The 22847-nt window shown below is 38.7% G+C and overlaps 1 pseudogene and 1 gene segment (V, D, J or C); both read left to right on the forward strand.

Moving 5' to 3' along the window:
• Positions 1–22847, forward strand: part of LOC311594272 (immunoglobulin kappa variable 2-29-like) — a 225245-nt gene that overhangs the window by 127272 nt on the left and 75126 nt on the right.
• LOC311594271 (heterogeneous nuclear ribonucleoprotein A1-like) lies at positions 6687–7677 on the forward strand (annotated as a pseudogene). The gene has a single exon. The product of its transcript is annotated as a heterogeneous nuclear ribonucleoprotein A1-like (transcript).

The raw sequence follows: 22847 nt of genomic DNA on the forward strand, positions 1-22847 counted from the left end.
TAAGACTTTCTGCACAAATATGCACAATACCTAACCAAAGCATCTTAGCAAGAGAATCTTAACTTTAGCATCATCCACCTTAGTCAGTAGTTTTTATTACACTATAACTCCCTTGTTACTTGTCAAAACATACAACACAAATCATGTGGTTTCCTTTGGAGAAACAAAAAAGACTCAGATTCTTCCTTTGTATCAACTCCTGTTTGTAGTTCTAACTTATCTCTGCCATCCAAATATCTTCAAACAATTTGGCTTGATTATCTCAGTGTTCTGGAGCACAAAATACACACTGATATATAGGCAAGGCATGCAGGAGATTGGAGATATGGTTCAGTGGTTAACAACACTGGATGTTTGTTCAGTGGACCTGGATTCAGTTCCCAGTTCCCATATAGATGCTCATAAAGCTGTGGAACTTTGGTTTGGGGCAATCTGGCCCAGTCTTTTGGCATATCCAGGCACAAGACAGGCTCAGGCTACAAATATATATATACTGGGAACAAAGCTCAGGCCATCTCTAAGAGCAGTAGATGCTCTGTGTGTGTGTGTGTGTGTGTGTGTGTGTGTGTGTGTGTGTGTGTGTGTGTGTGTGTGTGTACATATGAGGATGTATTATGGGAATGAAATTTCCAAAAGGTCAAAAGAAAGTTGGAGTTACAGTTAGACCCATCCAGCATGGATGGTGAAAAAGGAGTTTAGGCTCTCTCCAAGAGATTTACATGCTCTTAATTCCTGAGCCAAATACCCAACATTCAGTAAAATTATAAATATTAGGGATTATTCATCTGACCACAAATTTCATCAATCTGACTTGCCTGTTCTATGACAAAATAGAAATATTTTTAAATTATTTTATTTACTTTACATCCCTATTCTAACCCTCCCATACCTCCTCTAGTCACACCTTCCCTCCCTCATCTCTCCTCCCTGCCTACCCAGTCTTCAGAAAGGGCGAGCCTCCCTCTCCTATCATCTGACCCCAGCCTATCAAGCCTCATCTGGACTGCCTGCATCCTCTTCCTCTGTGGACTGGCAAGGCCACCCTGGCAGGGGAAAGGAATCAATGAGTGGGCACCAGAGTCTATGGCAGAGATATCCCCTACTCCCCATATTATGGGACCCGCAAGGAGGCTGTGCTGCTTATGTACTACATCTGCGCAGTCTAGGTCGTTTTCTTGCATGGGCCTTGGTTGATGCATCAGTCTCTGCAGCAACCCCGTCCCCACTGCCACACACTTGTTGGCTTCATTGTCTTCTTGTGAAGCTCCTGTCCATCGCAGGTCCTTCTATCCCCCAACTGTTGTTAAATGTGTGATTTAATAATGTTTATTATCAGGCCTATAATTATTGTTATTGCAATATAACCCACTAGCAATCAATCAAGACACAGACACCTGTTATACTCTAGAAATAACCTTAGTTAACCTACAGCAAGGCAGAAATTAATACTCTAAACTACTTCCCATAATGGTATCCCACACCTGTCCCAATCCCATGCCATCTGCCTCTAATAATTTTTATCAAGATACCTCCGATCTATAATCCCAAATACTTGCTAATGTTCTTCATCTGGGCCAAATCCTCCATCCACACCGGCCATGTACTTCTCTTCCATGTAACCCATGGCAGCCCTCTTTTTCTTCTTCTTCTTCTTCTTCTTCTTCTTCTTCTTCTTCTTCTTCTTCTTCTTCTTTTCTCCTTCTGGTCTTTCTTTTTCTTCCCAAGATTCTCTCTGTCTCTCCAAGCCCAGGAACCTTAGCCACACCTATCCCATTTGCCCTGCCCAGGTGTGGTGGATTTTTGTTAATTAGAATAAAAACACATCAGATCATCTTCCAACACACAACGTCCCTAAGACTCCTTGTGCTCCACCTCAAATTTTGCCTAGGAATATTAGCCTCTGCTTTGATCCCTCACTGGATGGAGTCTTTCAGAGAACCTCAATGGTATGTTCCTGTCCTGTTCCTTCTCTTTAACCGCTTCTGGTGTCATTTCGATTTGCCCTTCTAAATGATAACTAACCACCCTCCCTAGGGTCACCCTTGTTATTTAGCTTCCTTATGTGTGTCTATTTTACTGTGCTTATCCTATGATATGAGGTTAATATCTGCTTACAAGTGAAAATATACCATGCATGTCTCTCCGGGTCTGGTTCCCTCATTCAAGATAATCTTTTCTAGTTCCATCCATTTGCTTGCAAACTTCAAGAACAAAACAACAGCCTACAGACTAGGAAAAGATCTTCAACAATGCTACATGCAAGAAAGGACTAATATCCAGAATATATAAATAACTTGAGATATTAAATACCACCAAACCAAATAATCCAATTAAAAACCGAGGTACAAAGCTAAACAAAGAATTCTCAACAGAGGAATATTGAAAGGCCAAGAAACACTTAAAGAAATGTTCAATGTCATTACTCATCAGGGAAATGCAAATCAAAACAACTCTTAGATTTTATATTACACCTGTAGAATGGCAAAATTCAAAAACTCAAGCCACAACACATACTGGCAAGGATATGGAGAAAGAGGAACACTTGTCCATTGCTGGTGGGGTTGCAAACTTGTACAACCATTTTGAAAATTAATCTTGCACCTTCTCAGAAAATTGGGAATAGCTCTACCTCAAAACCCAGTCCACCATAGAAGAGGGACATTTGCTCAACTATGTTGATAGCAGCTTTATTCATAATAGCCAGAATCTGGAAACAACCTAGATGTCCCTCAACTGAAGAATGGGTAAAGAAACTGTGGTACATTTACACAAAGAATAGAAATCTTAACAAATTTATAAGAGAACATTTTAAAGGAAAACAATCCTTGTCTTCATCATGAGTACCTAAGAATTGGACACACTCATTCTGCTGTGTGTAATGAGCATCGCATGATACACAGCTACTTACTTTGTTTTGTTGTTAATGCTGTTGTTTGTTTGGTTTTGGTAATATTTTTAACTTCTGAAATCTTGTATCTCAGTAAAAAAAATCATAGTATATAGAACATCTCAGGCTTACACTTCTGATGCCATGGATTATTACTGTAGGAGAAATGTTGTCACCTTGTACAGAGTAAGAAGTTGCCATATCTTCAAGCTCCAGGAAGTTGAAGGTGAAAGAATCATCTGACAAAACCCACCCTCAGTGAACCTTGATGAGATTCTGTGCTACAAGCTGGATGGCTATAGACCAGGAGCTTCAGAGACTTCCCTGCTTTCTTTTGATACTAAGATATCTACATATCAATATTCTGAATTGCCAGGCAAATGATGATGACATTGACTTGCAGAGATGCAGTCAAAGAGGGAAGAAACTATGTTTTTTGTGTGTGTGTGCTACACTCTATTCTTGATTTTGGAAAGTTAAAAAGAGGTGTCTTCATCACTAGCATTGTAAAAAATTTTCCAAATGATAAAGATGCACGGAACACTGTTGCCATAATGTTCTTGTGGACTGTGTACAGTTTTACTTTGTTCATTCACATGATGATTTCTCTACCTCACTATCTGGCTTCAATCTGGACATTGTATTGCAATATTTATTCTAAATATATCCTGTCTGAAGTTTGTGTAAACATGCCACCATTTGTTCTCTGTATTGCCAATAAAAACCAACTAGTCAATGCTGAACAATCAGAGAGAATAGGGTGGGACATGCTGTTCCAGTTTGGGGAGCATAAAAGAGGAAGAAGTGGAGGGTAGAGCAATGAGAAGACCAGGAAACATCAGGAGAAATGAACCAGGCCTAGGAGATGATTTAAAGGCAAATATAAAGTGGGAAATCGGAATGGGAGGAAATCAGTATGGAGGTTTAGGATGGAGTGACTATTGCACAATGTTGTGCTATACGCTAATTAAATAGTTTTTGGTCTCTCTGTGTAGTTATTTGGGTTATTCTGGTTATTTGACTACTAGTAACAGGGGCCATGCAGACTGAAAAGGAAACCCTCTAACCAGACAAGACTTCTAGTGGAGGGAGGACAACACCAACCCACCCACACAAACTTCAAACCAAAATTTACCTTGCCTGTAAGATGTGTAGGGATAAAGATAGAACAGCACATAGAGCAGAAATTGAGGGAATGGCCAGCCAATGCCTAGCCAAACCCAAGACTCACCCCTTGGAAGACAGCTAACCCCTGACACTATTAATGCCATTCTGCTATGCTTTCAGACAAGAGTCTAGCAGAGTTTTTCTCAGAAAGGATCCACCCAGCAGTTGTTCAAAAAAGATGCTGAAACACACAGCTAAACATTGGGAGAAGCATAGGGAGTCTTGTGGGAAGGTGGGGGGAACGATAAGAGAACAAAGAGCTGAGAGGAGCTCCACAAGCCCAATAGAGCCAGCTAGCCAGGGCCCAGAAAGGCTTGTGAGACTGAAGCACCTATCAAAGACCATGTTTGGATTGGGCCTAGGCCCTTTACACAGATGTAGCCAATGATCAGGTCAGTCTTCATGTGTGTTCTCTAGTAATGGGAACAGGGCCTGTATCTGACATGGACTCTGTTGCCTGATTTTTGATCACTTCCCCATTGTGGGACTGCCTTTCCAGGCCACAGGGAAAGAAGACATCATCAGTCATGATACAACTTGATTATCTACAGTGAGTTTGTAGGGGGCTTTCCTTTTCTGAGGAATAGGGGGGATGCAGAATAGGGAGAGATGGTGTGGCTGGATGAAGAGGAGGGAGGGGGCTACAACTGGGATATTAAGTGAATAAGTAAAATTTAAAAACTAAAATTTTTGAAGTATTAAAAATAATCCTGGTGCAACTTGATGTACAGGGGAGGGTTTGTACAGTAGGAGTGCTGCTTCCTTTTTCTGAGGAGAAGGGAAACAGAGAAAGGAGAAAGAGGGTGGAAGGGTAAGATCAAGTGGAAACGATGATCAAGATGTAAGATAAACAAGTAATAAATTTAATTTAAAAAATAACCCTGAAGGTCCACTTCCTACGCAACCGAGTAGGAAGACACACAGATCTCAAGGTGTACAGGTATTTATTCAATATGTATGATTTAACCCTTACTTTCTTAAGAAGGTATAATCTAAACTAAACCATTTAATATGTAACCCAATCTAAGGCCGATTGGTAAAGGAAAGTTGAGTGTTTTTGGAATTCCCTTTGTACTTCCATATATCATTAAAGGAGGTGTGGTAAGAATTCAGATCCCAGATGCCTGGTCAAAATATGGTTTGCTTATTGTTTTAGGTTAAGAGGAACTGTCATCCTCTGTTATCACCTGCTGAACGTGCCCTGAGTGAACCTTACATCCCGAGAAAGCAAGACTCTCCTCTAAGCCTCAAAGATAAGAGAGCCACAGATATAGCTGTTAGATATCAGCAGGAAGAAAGTGCAGTGAAGAAGCATGTAGACCAATATACTGTTAATCCATCCCAAAGCTGCTGGGTTTCACTCCCAATGGGGAGGATGCCCTGTATATTGAAGAAGCTACTTTATGACTAAGTGTTCTTTTTCTCACCCACCCATCGCTCACGTCCAGGCCCCTGAAAAATCGTCAGTGTTGTTCTCACACTGAAATACCGTATAGTCTTTCATAATTATGTTTCTAAAAGACCTCAAGGAGTCCCTGGCTCCAGGACAAGTGTCTGAAGACTGAATAAATTCTATTTCTCTTAACGATAAATAATGCTGGATGGCCAATGCAAAGACATATTTGTGTTACAAAGATGCCAACACATTCCTGCATCTCAGCTTGTTTGGAAACTGAGAAGCAGATGAGGAGGCTGTTGACTAAATCAGGATCATTTATCTAGTTACTACTCAAGAGTGAAAGGTGAAAATATCATTTGTAATACACAGCAGAGCCATGTATTGAGCGGCAGTGTTTTCTGTTATAGTATTCAAGTCTGTCATCACTAGTCAAACCTTTATGCTGAGAAACTCTGGGAAATAGTAGCAAAAGGCAGAAAATAAAAAAATACGGAACATCCCAAGCTGACAAAATGATGCACCCATTTCCTCTGTAATATGAAAGTACCTCTATCTTTATTGAGGATTAGAACTTCAGGGTACATAGGTTGTTGGGTTCAAGGCATTATATGTGTACATACCATGTATTTACTTTCTTTGTACTGTAGTAAGTATGAATAAGCCATAAAAACTCATTTTAATCAAGTAAGCATGGTCCTGACAAGTTATCCACTTAATTTAAAGTAATGACTACTCCATACTCCAAACATGTCACAAGGAGAATACATAATAAATATTTTTAACCAATCAGAATTATTTGAGTGGGTCAAAGATCTAATAGACTCTTCTCTGTTATAGATACACTGACAGCATGATATTCTTCTATATTATACAAGTATATCTTTGAAATATATTATTCAAAATAATTTGCATATATTATAAATATCATCTATTATATTAACACTTTAAAAAGAAATTCAGTTGTATACAACAGGCCTACTGATATTTTTTAGTTGATTTTGTATCCAGCCACATTGCTGAAGGTGTTTATCAGCTGCAGGAGTTCCTTGGTAGAATTTTTAGGGTCACTTATATATATTATCATGTCATCTGCAAATAGTAATAGTTTGACTCCTTCTTTTCCTATTTGTATCCCTTTGATCTCCTTTAGTTGTCTTATTGCTCTGGTAGGACTTCAAGTACTATATTGAAGAAATATGGAGAGAGCATGTCTAAGTCAGAGTATCCCAAGGAGCTGGAACAGCTGAGGAAGTTCTTCATCTGAGGGCTGAGCTCCAAAACACCTGATGAGAGCCTGAGAAGCCATTTTGGGCAATGAAAAACACTCATCAACTTTATGGTAATGAGGGGTGCAAACACCAAGAGATCCATGGGCTTTGAGTTTGTCACATACACCACTGTGAAGGAAGTGGATGCAGCTATGGATGCCAAACCACACAAGGTGGATGGAAGAGTTGTGGAACCCAAGAGAGCTGTGTCAAGAGAAGATTCTCAGAGACCAGGTGCTCACTTAACTGAAGAAGATGTTTTCCTGGAGGTATTAAAGAAGACACTGAAGAACATCGCCTATGAGATTGTTTTGAAGAGTGTGAGAAAACTGAAGTAATTGAAATCATATCTGACAGAGGCAGTGGGGAAAAGATGGGCTTTACTTTTGTCACATTTGATAACCATGACTCTGTGGATAAGATTGTTATTCAAAAATATCATACTGTGAATGGCCACAACTGTGAATAAGAAAAGCTCTGTGAAAGCAAGAGATGGTTAGTGCCTTGTCCAGCCAGAGAGGTCAGTGTGGCTCCAGAAAGTTTGGTGGTGGTCGTGGAGGTGGTTTTGTTGCCAGTGACAATTTGGGTTGGGGAGGAGAAAACTTCAGTGCTTGTGGTGGCTTTGGTGGCAACCATGGTGATAGTGGATATAGTGACAGTGGAGATAATTAAAATGGATTTGGTAATGATGGAAGCAATTTTGGAGGTAGCAGGAGCTACAATGATTTTGGTAATTACTACAATCAGTCTTCAAATTTTAGACCAATGAAGGGAGGAAACGTTGGAGGCAGGAGCTCTCACCCTTATGATGGTGGACACTACTACTTTGCTAAACCATGAAACCAAGGTGGCTATGGAGGTTCCAGAAGCCCCAGTAGCTATGGCAGTAGCAGGAAGTTCTAATTACATTACAGCCAGAAAGCAAAGCTTAGCAGGAGAGGAGATCCAAAGAAGTGATAGGGAAGCTACAGGTTACAACAGATTGTGAACTCAGCCAAGCACAGTGGTGGCAGGGCCTAGATGCTACAAAGAAGGCATGCTTTTAGACAGTACTCATGCAAAGAGAACTACTGTATGTGTGACTAACTGTATAACAGGCTATTTTAGTTTCTGTTCTGTGGAAAGTGTAAAGCATCCCAGCAAAGGGTTTTGCTGTACACCGTTTTTTACCCATGGTGTTGATTGCTAAATGTAATAGTCTGATCATGACACTAAATAAATGTGTTTTTAAAAAATAAAAGAAACACATTCTCTGGGCATATATGTGTGGTCTGACCTCGGGCATCTGGGGACATAGGGACTGTGCTAACTGCTGAAATGAGCAAGCCTTGCAGCTGTGCCCATCACTAACTAGTTCCAGTGATTTGCATGCCCCCACTGTACATCCTTGGGACTTCTTCATATACCAGTCACATCCTGTGCTGTTGTCATTGATGTCAGGACTCATCTTGGATATGAAGACCCTTGCTCAGTTCCTTGGGCTCCTGTTTCTCTGGTTTCCAGGTAAAAAGGATTATAGGGGAAAATTCACTGTTGCATTGTGTTTAGAATAGACTAGCATTTGAGAGAATGTCCTCTCTTATCATGCTTAACAATGTGGGTATTTGTTATGCCTCCACTCTTAGGTGCCAGATGTGACATCCAGATGACTCAGTCTCCATCTTCCCTGTCTGCATCTCTGGGAGACACAGTCACCATCACTTGCCAGGCAAGTCAGGGCATAAGCAGTTATTTAAACTGGTACCAGCAGAAACCAGGGAAAGCTCCTAAGCGCCTGATCAATTTGGCAACCAACTTGGAAAATGGCATTCCATCAAGGTTCAGTGGCAGTGGGTCTGGGAGAGATTATTCTCTCACCATCAGCAGCCTAGATCCTGAAGACATTGCAGATTATTACTGTCAACAATATGATAAGTATCCTCCCACAGTGATACAAGTCATAACATAAACCCGGTGGAAACAGAAGTGAAAGGCTGGGTAGCCTCACTGCTCTTCCTCATGAGTTACTAACCAAAACTGTTTCTTAGATGTTTTGGTAGAAGAGGCTAAATATACTGTAACTCTCTTTATTTCTCTTCATCTCCATCTATACAGAGTACCAGTGTCTTTTCTGCCTTAACAAATGACACAATTATTACTTGTGATGAGTTATATTCCCAGGAGGGACTCATAAAGAACAGGAGAGGTTTCTGTGGACCTTCCAAGCATACATTGTTTAAATAAAAAATCTAAATTCCAGTATTTAAAAAGTAGACAAATATTACAGGGAAAATCTGATAATAGAAAGGATTCTTGGTTTTTTTATTTTCTCACAAAATCTAGAGCACAAGTGTCATAGAAAGGGAAGGTTGCCCAAGCATGATCCTCTGTGCTGTTTTGAAATTCCAGTAGTGTTTATTGAGGCTCTCAGCTGTCTGCAGCATTTTATACAGTATCCTGCTGGTTCTTGTGTCCACTCTCCTGCTTACAAGAATCAAGTAATAATAAACTTTGATCATATGGCTTTAAGTCCCACTGTGAAAAGTGGAATACAGGTATGTCTATATGAATCATAGAGAATGAAGGGTTCTTAAACATGCTTGCAGAGGTGATATTGATGAATACATTATATCATAAAATATAGTTCTATAAACAAAGCAAAACACTGATACAACAGCAGTGATCTATACTTCATTCTGTATCTTTCATTTTTTAACAGAAATCTTACATGGCTGAGATATATTTCCTGTCTCTTTATGAGGTCCCATTCATCTACCAACCTATTTGTTCACTTACAGTACACATAGTCTTAATTACCCTAATTTTGTACCATAGGAAACAATCTAGTCAGAAGATATAAAATTTAATTAGCTGTGCTGCACATTGACATTCTACATGAATTCTAGACTGTGTTTATCAACTTCAGAGTCTCTTTCAGGAATATAAAAGTTGGATTACTTTGAGTTTATGTAGAAATTGGAAATGATACACATTCAAACAAATTTTTCAAGTATGCAACAACACACTATGTCCACCCATATTCACAGTTACAAATAAATAAATCAGTGGACATCAGTTTTTTACTCCATAATATAAGGAGGCTTATGTTATAATCACAAATATGTACAGTTGTGATTTAAAATAATAACATTCTCAACAATCATGAACATAAACATTTTATGGAGTTCTGAAGATGTGAGATCACAGATAAACACTGAAAGGTACCAAGGCTCTGCGCCATGAGTAACATGTGATGATTCAAATTACACTTCTCTTCTTTGAATTTTTCAATTCTATTTTAACTGTAATATGTGTTGAGATTTAATACTGAGGCAACGTCACACACACATAAGCACAAATAAATGTAAATATAAGTTTGTTTTTAAGTGAATACATAGAGACAGAGAGATGGCTAAGTGGTTAAAGGTGCTTACATTCCCAGAACATCCATGTTTTTGGGTTTCTAGAATCCAGATTTGGTGGCTAACAGCTACAAGGAACACAATAGTCAGGAGATCCAATGTCCACTCTTGGCATTGTAGGTTCTTGCATACAATTGCCAAAAAAGGAGAAAGAATGGAGATAGGAGAGCCATAAGTCAAAAAATAATAATAAAGATTTAAATTTAATTAAGTTTTAAAATTTATTTATTTACTTATGTATTAATTTTATATCCCAATCATAGGCCCTTCTCTCCTTTCCTCCTGGACCCATACTTTCACCCTCTTCCCTATTCCTCAGAAAATGGAAGCACCCCTACCTTTTCAGAGACAGACCCTGTGCTTCTTAGAAGAGGATCCATATGAAGTCAGATCTGCCCATCAGCTACATCTGTGTAGAGAGCCTGGGTCCAGTCTATGTATGGTCCTTCGTCGGTGCTTCAGTCTCCGCAAGATCCTCTGGGCCCTAGTTATTTGGCTCTGTTGGTTTGCACTCCCACAAACAATGGAGAAGTGTTTCACCTTATCCATATCTTTGCCAGCATGGACTGTCACTTGAGTTTTTGATCATAGCCATTTTATCTGGTATATGATAGAATCTCAGAGTCATTTTGATTAACATTTATCTGATGAATGAGGGTGGAGACCAAACCTGGGGAGAACTGGGGCAGAAGGACAGAGGACCTACTGAGAGAAGAAAAACTGTGGGCATCTCTATGACAAAGTGGAGACCAAGGGAAAGTAGGCTTCCTGGAGGATATTGGAGTGAATCTAGTTGTGACTCTAATATCAGGGGTCTTGGAGACTGAAGAGGACACCCTCTAACTAGACAGGACTCACAGTGGAGGGAGAGACTGTCCAACCCACCCACAAAAACTTCAACCCAAAATTTATACTGCCTACAAGATGTGGAGGGATAAAGATAGAGAAGATGGCCCATCCTGAGTCCCACCCCATGGGAGAGCACAAACTTCTGCCACTGTTAACAATATTATGCTATGCTTACAAACAAGAGCATAACATAGCTATCCTTGAGAACATCCACCCAGCAGCAGATCAGAAAAAAATGCTGAGACTCACAGACAAACATTTAATGAAGCAAGGGGACTCTTGTGTAAACGTAGGTGGGATAGAATGACCTGGAAGTGACAGGAGCTCCACAAGAAGACCAACAGAGCCAACTAACCATGGCCTAGAGATGCTTACGGAGACTGAAGCACCAGGGCTGTGCATAACCTTGACCTAGGTCCCCTTCACAGATGTAGCCAATGTGCAGCCAGGCTTCTTGTGGATCTCCTAATAAGGGGAGAAGATTCAGTCTCTGACATGGATTCTAGGGCTTGCTTTTTGATCAGCTCCCCCTGGCAAGGCTGTCTTGACACTTTTTAAAAAATACTTTATACATATATTTGTTTGCATGTTTGTAAAATCATTACATACATACCTAGTAGTCACAAAGGCCAGAAGAGGTGCCCTGGACCTGAAGTAAGAGATAACTGTGGGTTGCTATGTAGGGACCTAGAATCAGACTCAGGTCTCCTTCAATAAAGCAGTCCTCTTAACCACTCCTCATTCTCTCCAGGTCCAAAGAAAAAAACCAACAGTGGACATTGACTCCCCTGCCTATAGTGTTCCTTGTAGCTGTAAGCCACCAAATCTGGATTCCGGAAACCCAAAAACATGGGTCTTCTGGGAATGTAAGCACCTTTAACCACTTAGCCATCTCTCTGTCTCTATGTATTCACTTAAAAATAAACTTATATTTACATTTATTTGTGTATATGTGTGCACATGACTGCATGTACTGCATATGTATATGTTTGTGGGAGTCAGTGTCTACTTTCACTAAGTTCTAGAGATCAAACTGAGATTTCAAGCCTGGCAAGTGTATTTTTACCTAAACCTTTATCCATGGAGAAATCTCTCTCCTGGAAAAGTGTTCTTGTTTTGTTTTGTTTCATTTTTTAAAACAAATTCCAGCCATTCGATTTTACCAATAAATGCCCCAGGAGGCAGATGCTGGAGTGAAGCCTGTTAGTTTAGAGAAGCCGAGAAAGCTCTCAGCTGACCTTCCTACTCAGCCAACATCCCAGAAGGAAAAAGCACCTTCTCATCCATGCTGTCTTAAAAACCCTTCACACTGAATGTCCTTCCTTTTTCACTCTTTAATCCCCACTTCATGTGGTTCAGCAGATGCAGATGAATGATGACAATCTCTCCTTTGAGTTCAAACTGGGGGAAGATGTTTTCTATTCTTTTTCTCTAAAGATTTTGTTTTATTTTTTGGCATTTATATTATTATACATAAATAAATAACTACATAAGCAAGAAGAATCACAAAACAATCAGGGATTATATGAATGTTACATTCAAGACCATATAGTTTAGTCCTGCAATTAATCTTAGTTGTTTAGAGGTGAAGATGTTTTTAGGTCTAGATAGATATTTTAAGTTGACAAAGATGAAATATGATAGATATTGATTCTTACTCAGAATTTTAGCATCACCAAGATAGGAAAGATGTTTTCTACAGTGTTGCCAAATACTATTAGCCAAAACACCATGAATGGGGGAAATATTTTACTGAGAAATTCTACAGGAAACAGAGTCTAAATCTTTAAGTTCAATTGCTTGGCAAAAAAAATGTTTTTTATTTTTCATTTGTCTTAATCATATCCCCAATACTTTACTTGCAATATGAAACACTGTAGTAGTAAATCAGGTATAATGATAAAATTACCATAACTTGGTAATCACTAGTGTCTAACAACATGCTCTCTATTTAACCATTTGGTTAAAATGTGAACCAACGTTTTAAGAGTTGGATACTATCCACTGATTTGTCTCAACCCATAAAAGCATTTGTCACATTAACTTAATAACCTGAACTTGAACCTTGGAACTCACAATAAGAGGAATGTGATAACTAGCAGCTGTAATCTCAATAATTACAGTGAGAAGTGATAAGAAAAGACAAGGAACACAAGAAATCCAGGGTGAGGGTCTCCAGTACACAGTGTAGCAGACGTAAGTGAGGCTGTGCATCAACAAGGTAGAAATGGAGAAGTGACTCTTAAAGGCTTCTGGGAAAAGTGTTTTTTATCTGCACTTTTATCCAAGGGAAAAATATCTCTGGCCTGAGAGGCTCTTTACTTGTTGTTTGCTTACTTGCTTATTTATTTATTGTTTGTTTGTTTATCTTATTTTAAAAATAAATGTCAGTAAAACTAAGCAATGGTAAGCAATTTACTAAAAATAATAAAATAAGGACTTATATTGAAAATACATAATTATGAAAATACTGGAAGAAACAAACTTGAAATGCATAAAGAGATTATTCTATTTTACTTGCACAAGAGTATAAAAGCACAAGAAAAGCTGTGGTTTTCCTTTTCTGTCTCTCCTCCCCTTTTCATGCATGCCTTTCCTGCACTGCCTGTGCTGGGATCTCAGACATCTCTTCCCATTTTGAATTTAACTGGAAATATCCAAAGAAACATTTTTTCATTTTACTGGGTTTCTGATAGTGTGCATTGGAAATATCTTCCTTGTTCTGCTTAGGTTCCTTCAATAAGTTTCCTATAATGAACTGATATCTGTGATGGTCAAACATGACCCAGCACAGGTGAGTCACAGTTAGTTCCAGCAAAGCTTCTCTGCCTCACGGTTGTAGCTATTCTGTGTCACCTTCCACAATTGTTTTTACATTAATAAAATAGAAAAATATTTTAATGAGAGGTGTGTTAAAAAGCTATCATAAATTTTGTGATAAGGGCCATGTTTAAAGAAACCAAATGATGCCAGAAAATGGGGATTATTTGGGGTTCTAAAGTTAATTCAGGTCCCTTCATGTACATACCACAAAAAAACTGGGGTAAATGAGCCAGAGGGATGTCAGTGGATGAAAAGTCACAGTAAGTTCTAGAAGAGTAGCTGAGATGGGAAAGACAAGGCTGGAAATGGTTTGGTTGCAGGAGCTAGAGCAGAATGAGGAAGAGATCTGATTACCACACAGGGGGCACCCAGCTTCCGCTATCCCACACCACTGCAGCCATAAGTGTCCTCAGGTCCTTCTGTATTTTCCCAACTCACATCTTTGTTATTTCATGACTATCACAAAATAAGACCATTAACTTGGAGAGAAAAAAGATTCATCATTGAGTTAAGTCAGAGCAGGAACTCAGTGCAGGAGTCCAGAAGCGGGAATTGAAGCCAAGACAATGGACTATAACCCAAGACCACCTGTTCAGGAATGGAACAGTCCGCGGTGGGCTGAGCTCTGCCACATCAATCAATAGTCAAGAAAAAGCCCCCAAACACTCGCCCACATTCCAGTCTGATGGAACTAATTCCTTAACTAAAGTTCTCCTCAGATATTTCTAGTTTTGTGCCTTGCTGAGAAAATCCAACCAGCATATTTGAGCACTTGTGTATGTTTAAGTCTGTGAATAGCTGGAAGAAGTAATTACATTTTTTTGTGATTGTGGCTGCTTTCCCTCAGGCTTCTACAGTCTAATTTACAAGGATATATTGGTAGTAGATATAAGAGGTACCGCAGAAAAGAGTTGTGGCCACAGATGAAAATAAAACTACAAGTACTTAGACCTAAGAACACAGATTTTGGGGAGCCTGGATAATGAACTGTCATCATTTTGACAGTCTCTCCAATAGGGGGTACCAAGAAAATACTTCTTTCCAGTTATGGGGTACTGAACAGAAAGGACAGTTGCCACTATAATGGTAGAAGGGAACCATGTTCTTAGGTTATTGAACCACTTAGCACCCAAAGATAACCTTAGGTCTTCTGGCCACTTTCATGAGAGCCACTTGTGCTTGTTTCACTCTCATCCTGTGGAAGGTGGTGATTCTGAAATTTCATTGTTTTCACTTTAACCATCAAAAGAAAAAGAACCCTCTTCCAAAATGCTATCCTGAGATCAATATTATGGAGCATGAGTCACCTGGCTTCTATATCATACAGCAGCTCAACTGACCAAATATTTCATTACTTATGTCAAACCTAAATTGTACACATTTTGTGTGTGTGTGTGTGTGTGTGTGTGTGTGTGTGTATTACATTTTTCAATGTGTATATGGTAATGGAGACCAAGGGAGAAATTCAAAGCACAGTACACATGATAGAATCCAATGGCTTTAAGAACCAAATAATGACTGTCTTAGATGATGAAGGGAATGGATATTTTTAAGAAATTTTCTTTTACTAAAATAAAGTTGTTGCTGTATTTCGTCCTAAATAATGGGTTTAATCCTATGTTAGTCCTCGTATACCATTAAATGATTTAAAATATAGGTGACATCTAACCATATTGATGACCATCACATGTATGAAGACAATAGGAAGACAGATTCTTGCTTTGAGCTGATGTTTGTATTAATTGGTCCGATTTAATGTAGCAGGTGCTGCACATAGTTGAGATTGTCCCTTAGTATTAAATCTCAACACATATTACGGTTAAAATAGAATTGAAAAATTCAAAGAACAGATGTGTAATTTGGATCATCTCACAGCACAGAGTCTTGGTAACCTTCAGCATTTAGCTGTTATTTTACATCTTCAGAGCTCCATAAAATGTTTATGTTGATGATTACTGAGAGTGTTATTATTTTAAATCACAACAGTAAATATTTGTGATTATAACATAAGCCTCCTTATATTATAGATTTTAAAAACTAATACATCTACTGATTTATACATTTGTATCTCTGGATATGTGTGGACATAGTAAGTCATTGCAAACCTGAAAATTTTGTCCTCTCCATCCACTAGGGTGACTTCTGGATCAGGTATAGATCATTAGGCTTTTTGGGTAGCACCTTTACCAACACTGAGCCTACTGTCTTGTACTTTCTAGATTTTGATGGTGTAGATATGGATAAAGGGATATATATCCCATGAGCATGAAAATGTATGGTGTGGAGCAACCAAGATAATCTTCATTGAATTGGCAAATTATTATCCAAAGGTCAAATTTTGTCCAGCATTTTGTTTTGGAAACAAAGGTTTACCATAACATACAAAAATATACTCTTCTGACTGGATATGAGCACTGAATATGGAAGGAATGAAGGCATATGTGACCCCCTGATCTATGGTCATCAGGGCTGAAGGTTCTCTGACAGAAGGAACACAAAGAAAGACAGAGTGTAGCCATGTGAAGAAATTTTATCATAGCTATTCTAAAGAATTTTTGGATTTAATCTACTCGAAATCTTTCTTTCTGGAATGATCTATAGCTTCAATAATCTATTTAATGCTATGTATGTTGAGATTTGTGCAAATTGTCAGTGAATATTGAATGTATATTGTTTTAAATTAGTATATTTTTTTCACAAGGCTGGAATCATCTCCATTTCAATTCTCACACTACATCATGAAAAAAATAACATTGGAATAACTATGGATTAAAATAGATTTATTCTTATTCTATGGCATAACCTAAAACCTAGGGCAAAACTGTATATAATTATATTTCTTATGTGTTAAAATACTTTTTCCCACAATAGTCACTAAAATATTTGACATTTGAATCAACCAAGTGCTGGCAATGGCATGCCCAGGCACTTTACTCCAAGGAGTAAAAACCATGCAACTTGATTGACAAGGATCTGAGCTTAAAGTATCCTCCATATGAACCTGAATGGACAGGAGTTGAACTGCCTGACAAAGATCTGATACCACCTGACACCCAAGTTCATCAGTTGTTGCAATGACACCTATTAATTTCATAATGGTTGTTTTCATTCTCCTCCCCTTTTTCCTTATCTTGATATACACCCCTTCCCTAGTTCTTGGTTCTCCAAAAATCATTGAGCACAGAAAGATAGATGTTATGCCAAAATCAAGTAATAATACCTGGCCAGCAATTCATGCTTAAAGATAAAATGTCTCTCATGAGGAAGCAACATTAATTTGGGGAAAAGGCAAGAAATTGTTCCTTACTAAATGTTTAATGGTTTCTTATTTACAAATGGCATATGAGGAGCATGAGGCATTGAGTAAACAAATTTCTGAGGTTCAACCTTTGAATAGACAAAAGGAAAAATACCTATGCATTGTAACTTTTAAGAAAAGGCTTGGGTGGATTCTGAGGAAGGCATAAACTGAGAGTGGAATGGTGGGCAAAGGAGCTTGGGTTAATGACTTGACCTTTATAGAAAGATTAGCTGCCAGAGAGAGCAGACCTTGGAATTGTCATAATAAGGGGAAAATAGGATTTTTAAAAATATATTAAAGTTTAAAGGATGCAGCTACATTTTGCTATACTCAAGGATTCTATAAAAGATGCCCAGCTAGGCCTCAAGCTGAGCTTGAGAAATAAACCACAAGTTGAAGCAATGTCTAGTATTTCTATACAAAAAATAGCCCAAGAGTTCTAATGCCTAGTGGTTAATGTCTAGTTCAAAGTAAACTACAAATGTTGTGCCCTTCAGCCAAGAACAAAGCTGGCTGAAAAATTCAAACACTGAAGTTAATAAGAGGTAAAATGACGTGCTTCTTTTGGGGGGTTAGTGGGTGGGGCACAGACATAGAACTTCCTTCTGTTTCCTGAAATTTAGATGAAGTTGAAAATCTGCAGAGTTTCATGCAACTATCATGTGAATTAACTGACTTTACTTCCTTAAAAATTGTATGATATTACTTCCCTAAAAACCTAAGAACTGAGGTTTGTGTTCTGTGGTGTGCTTGCTTGCTTGTATCCCTGCTTGCTAGAAGCTACTGAGAACACTGCTTGTCAGCTTGCATTGAGCATCTAATTCTAGGGTTGATTTTGCTTCTCTCCCATTCATCTCTGCTACAAGGACCCTCACAACACCTAGAAGTGCTAGGGCTGGTCCCCCGCAACCAAGTCTCCTTAGCCTAACCTTTATTGCAATGGCTGTCTCCGCTACAACACTCACACAAACATGAATTGATACTCAACGAGTGCAGAAGGAAACATGGATTTGCGCATACACCAAAACCTTTTTAGATAAAAATTATAGAAAAATGATAACTACGGTCTATTCAGCTGACATAGCACAATGTCTTATTTTACATAATGATTTCAGGACATATTCTTCTTTATGCATGATACAATATAGCCTAAATAGAAAATATGTTGCAATTAATGGAGATATCATTAAAGTATTTAAATCATAAGAAATAAAAGTCACCAAATTAGACTTATTTGCATATGAGTGGGTATTTGGCTTATCGCTGACACACAAGGCAGAGTGCGTTAAATGCAGTCCAGCTTCTCTGCTCTACGCTATGTACACAATACACTCAGTGTCTGAGGTCAGAACTTGAGGATTTGCATAGTAATGTCTTAAGTCTTTATGTCCAGTTTCAAATTACTGTTCAACTATTCAGTAAATGGTTATGATATCAAATGTCCTTAGAAATAGCTGATTCTCTGGAAACCATGCTGGAACCAAGATTTTGTGTTCAATACAATCCAGGCATAGTTTCAAAGGGCAAACTTTAGTTCAGAGGGCAATAATGACAAATATCTTTTAAAGGATGTAGAAATAGTATTTTATAGAACAATATTGTGATTCTAGAAGAAAACCTTTTATGTTTAAATCCAGAGGTCTATCATATTCATCTATACTTCTTTTCCAGGAAATTGATCCACAACTAACTAGGGTTAGTTCTAAAATGCATGCTCACTTCTTTATACTGCAATCATGATTTTATTTTTACAAAAAGTAGATAATCCATAAACAACCATTGAAGACACACTGGCAGATTTTATATTAATAAAAAGGCAGTAGTGTTGTAATAGTTTGCAGCTCTTTAAATCAGTAGATGAAAAAAAATATCATGAACACCTATTAAAAGGGATTGTGTTAATCAGAGCTCCCCAAAGACAGGAGAGACAGAGTGAATATATATGGGGAGGATATTTAGGGCTCTGAGATAACTCAGAAGATAAAGTGCTTCCTCACACTAATTTCATAACTCGTTTGGTCTCCAGATTACAATGATAAAGGAAAACCACTTCTCAAAGTGTGTGTGTGTGTGTGTATATATATATATAAACTTACACATACCAATAATCTCCATCACACACATGAGGAAGAAGAAGAAGAAGAAGAAGAAGAAGAAGAAGAAGAAGAAGAAGAAGAAGAAGAAGAAGAAGAAGAAGAAGAAGAAGAAGAAGAAGAGAATCATCACCACCACCACCACCACCAGCAGCAGCAGCAGCAGCAGCAGCAGCAGCAGTAGCAGTAGCAGTAGTAGTAGTAGCAGCAGCAGCAGCAGTAGCAGCAGCAGCAATAGTAGTAGTAGTAGTAATAGTAGCAGTAGTAGTAGTAGTAGCAGTACTAGAGTCAGGTTTCCAAGTGACAAGATTGTTAGGATCATGGTGTTTTATGTGCATACTTGGTGTGGAGTCCTAATAGTACCCCCAAAAAGATCTCCTCTGAGAGGAATTGGGGATCAAGACAGATACTGGGACTAGAAGCTGGACTCTAGGTAGACTACAGAGAGGTGTAGGGTAGTGTGGGGTATGGAAGTTCAGTGTGGGAGCAGGAGGTCCACATGGAGACCGTCAAGGCCTACGATCTGGACACAGTGGGACCTAGACAAACTGATGTACCAACCAAGTACAATGCATGCAGAGATCCACGATTCCCTGCTTATATGTTGCTGATGGGCAGCTGATTCTCCACGTGGTTGGGCAGGAGACTGCTGCTGAACCTCTGACATTTACTCTCGTGCCTATGGTTTGGTCAGTTCCCTTTGGCAAGACAGCCTAGCAAGCACTCAGAGGAAGGGGATGCTGGTTGTCCTGATGAGACCTAATAGGCTGTGGCCACACAGTTGAGATAGGAGATCATCCCTGATCAGAAGTCTAGCGGAGGGGAAGAGGCAGAAGAGGGAGGAAGGGTGGGAATGAGAAGATAAAAGTGAAGGGATAACAATCAGGATGTAATGTGAATAAATTATAATAAAATAAACATTTAAAAATATGATTAAAGCTGCAAAATCTTACAATTTCGTTTATTACAAATGGTCCTGATAAAGTCATCTTTTAATGTTAAGAAATGTATACTGTAAACTAACAAATCATTCACAAGTAGACACATACTACTTTTCTTAACCAAGAATTATTTCAGTGTGTTTAATATTTAGTAGTTCTTTCTTTGTTGTATCTTTTTAGAAAGAAAGGGATTCTTTTAAATACCCCCAATATATCTTTGAAATATATTATTCAAGTTAGAGATTATACACATTAGAAATGTCATCTACAATTTTAGAACTTTAAAAACCACACATATTCTGGTGAGAAAAGTGTGGTCTGACCTGGAGCATCTGGGGACTCTTGAATTTGTGCCAAGTGCAGTGATGAGTGAGCCTTGCACCTGTGCCCAGCACTAACTGTTTCCCAATGATTTGCATGCATTCACTGCATGGCCCTGAGCACTTCTTCATATACAAGTCACACATTGTGCATTTGTCACTGCAGTCAGGACTCAGTATAGACATGAGGTCCCCTGTTCAGTTTCTTGGACTTCTGTTGCTCTGGCTTCCAGGTATACTCTGATTAGTGTTGACTGGCATTTGGGGGAGCTCCTATCTTGTCATGGTAACTATATGGGTATTTATCATATCTCCATGCCTAGGTGCCAGATGTGACGTCCAGATGACCCAGTCTCCATCCTCCCTGTCTGCATCTCTGGGAGACAGAGTCATCATCAAATGCCGGGCAAGTGAGGACATTGAGAGTTATTTAGCGTGGTATCAGCAGAAAGCAGGGAAACCTCCTAAGCTCCTGATATATGGTGCAAACAGCTTGGAAGATGGGGTCCCATCAAGATTCGATGGTAGTGGGTATGGAACAGATTTCACTCTCACCATTAGCAACCTGGAGATTGATGATATTGGAACCTATTACTGTCAACAGCATAGTAATGATCCTCCCACAGTGATAAAAGTCATAACATAAACCCTGAAGAAGAAGTAAGTGTCTGAACTGCCCCAGCTGCTACTCCTCATGAGTCACCCACAGAAACTGTCTCTCAGATGTCAAACGACTTTTAGCAAAGCTCATGGAGAGTCATTTGTTTGGTAGAAGACACTAAACGTTCCTCTCTGTAAAGTAGCATCTTCCTTAATCTTCTTCTCCAGCAATACAGAGTTATGATGCCTTGATGCCTTAAAAGAGGATACAGTCATTCCCTCTGAGAAGTCTGAGTTTTATTCCTGCTAGGAATCAAACAGAAAAATGGATACTACTGTGCACATTCTAATGCACATTATTTAAATACAGAAAATTTGCTTCAAAGCACAGGCACTAAAAAGGCAGGTAAATATCACTAAGAGAAGCTGACAATAGAAAGGATTTTGATTTTTTCACAAAAGCTAGAGGACATGTATCAAGAAGTGAAGGCTGCCATATGATAATTCTCTGCATTGTCTTAAAATTCAAATGGTGGATTATGATGCTCTCAGATATTGGCAGCATCCCACACAGGATTCCTCAGTCCACTATATTCACTGGCCAGCTTACAAGTGTCATAAATTATTGAACAAAACAAATAATATGACTTTGAATCCCACTATGTGAAGTTGAATACAGATTTGAATTTATGAAGTCATTGATTATAGGGAGTTGGTTGTAAGTTATTATTGGTCTTATACAGAGAGAAAACTAGGTTGGGCTAAGGGATGTCTCTCTTTTCCTTTATCTTTCTTTCAAAGGTAAGGAGATAGGTGATGAAAAGAAAGAAAGGGGGATAGAGAAATATACATGGAGGATAGACAAAAGGTAGATGACTGAACCTATTTCTTAACTCAAGGCTTTGTTACTCACAAAGAAGGTTATTTTTAATTCATTGGTAGAGAATTTTGTATAATGATGCAAAATAAGTGTAATTTTGATACACGGGTATAGAATTCAAATCTAAGATTATTTTTCACACACACACACACACAGAGAGAGAGAGAGAGAGAGAGAGAGAGAGAGACAGAGAGAGAGAGAGAGAGAGAGAGAGAGAGAGAAAGAGAGAGAGAGAGAGAGAGAGACCTATTGGCTAGGTCTGGGTTTTTAATCACATTATTAAATATACTAGGTCTAACAGGTAGATATGACTCTATAAATATATAAGGTAAAATAGTTAAATAAGGTCTTTAAAAGCCTCAGACATGTACAGAATATGGCAGTTAAATATGTTTTATTATTCTAAAGATTCCATGACAACAAAACAAGTTAACTCATGACAACACCCAGCATACTTTTAAAAAGATGATCAACATCAAAGAACCTTCTTATGGAGATGACTTCAACTGTGGCAGACCAAAATGTCTACATTTTGGTCAAGACAGAATGCTGTTTAAAAATGGGCAAGCTTGGATGCAGGAGGAGTAGATGGCCAAATCCTGCCAAGACAGAGGGAGTTCCTCCCTCACAACTATGTCTGTCAGATATACTGGACCAAAAGACTGAAGATAATCCTCCAACATTATAGAGAGTCTTGAGTGACTGTTCAGGCAAGAAACTGTCTCTGTCATTTTTTTCACTTTGGAAGCTGTTAACCTGCATTTCTAGTTCACTCAGGTAATTAAGTTTTGTTCCTTCTCAAGTGTCTGATAGAGTTGAAGACCAGTTATAAACATTTTACATTAAGATTAGTGTTTAAGGTTTACCGCCTGTATTGTCCCCTACCCAGATCTAGCCAATGGACAGAACACTCTCCAC

Source organism: Acomys minous (genome assembly GCF_964271855.1).
Source record: "Acomys minous genome assembly, chromosome: 3".
NCBI classification, from domain to species: domain Eukaryota; kingdom Metazoa; phylum Chordata; class Mammalia; order Rodentia; family Muridae; genus Acomys; species Acomys minous.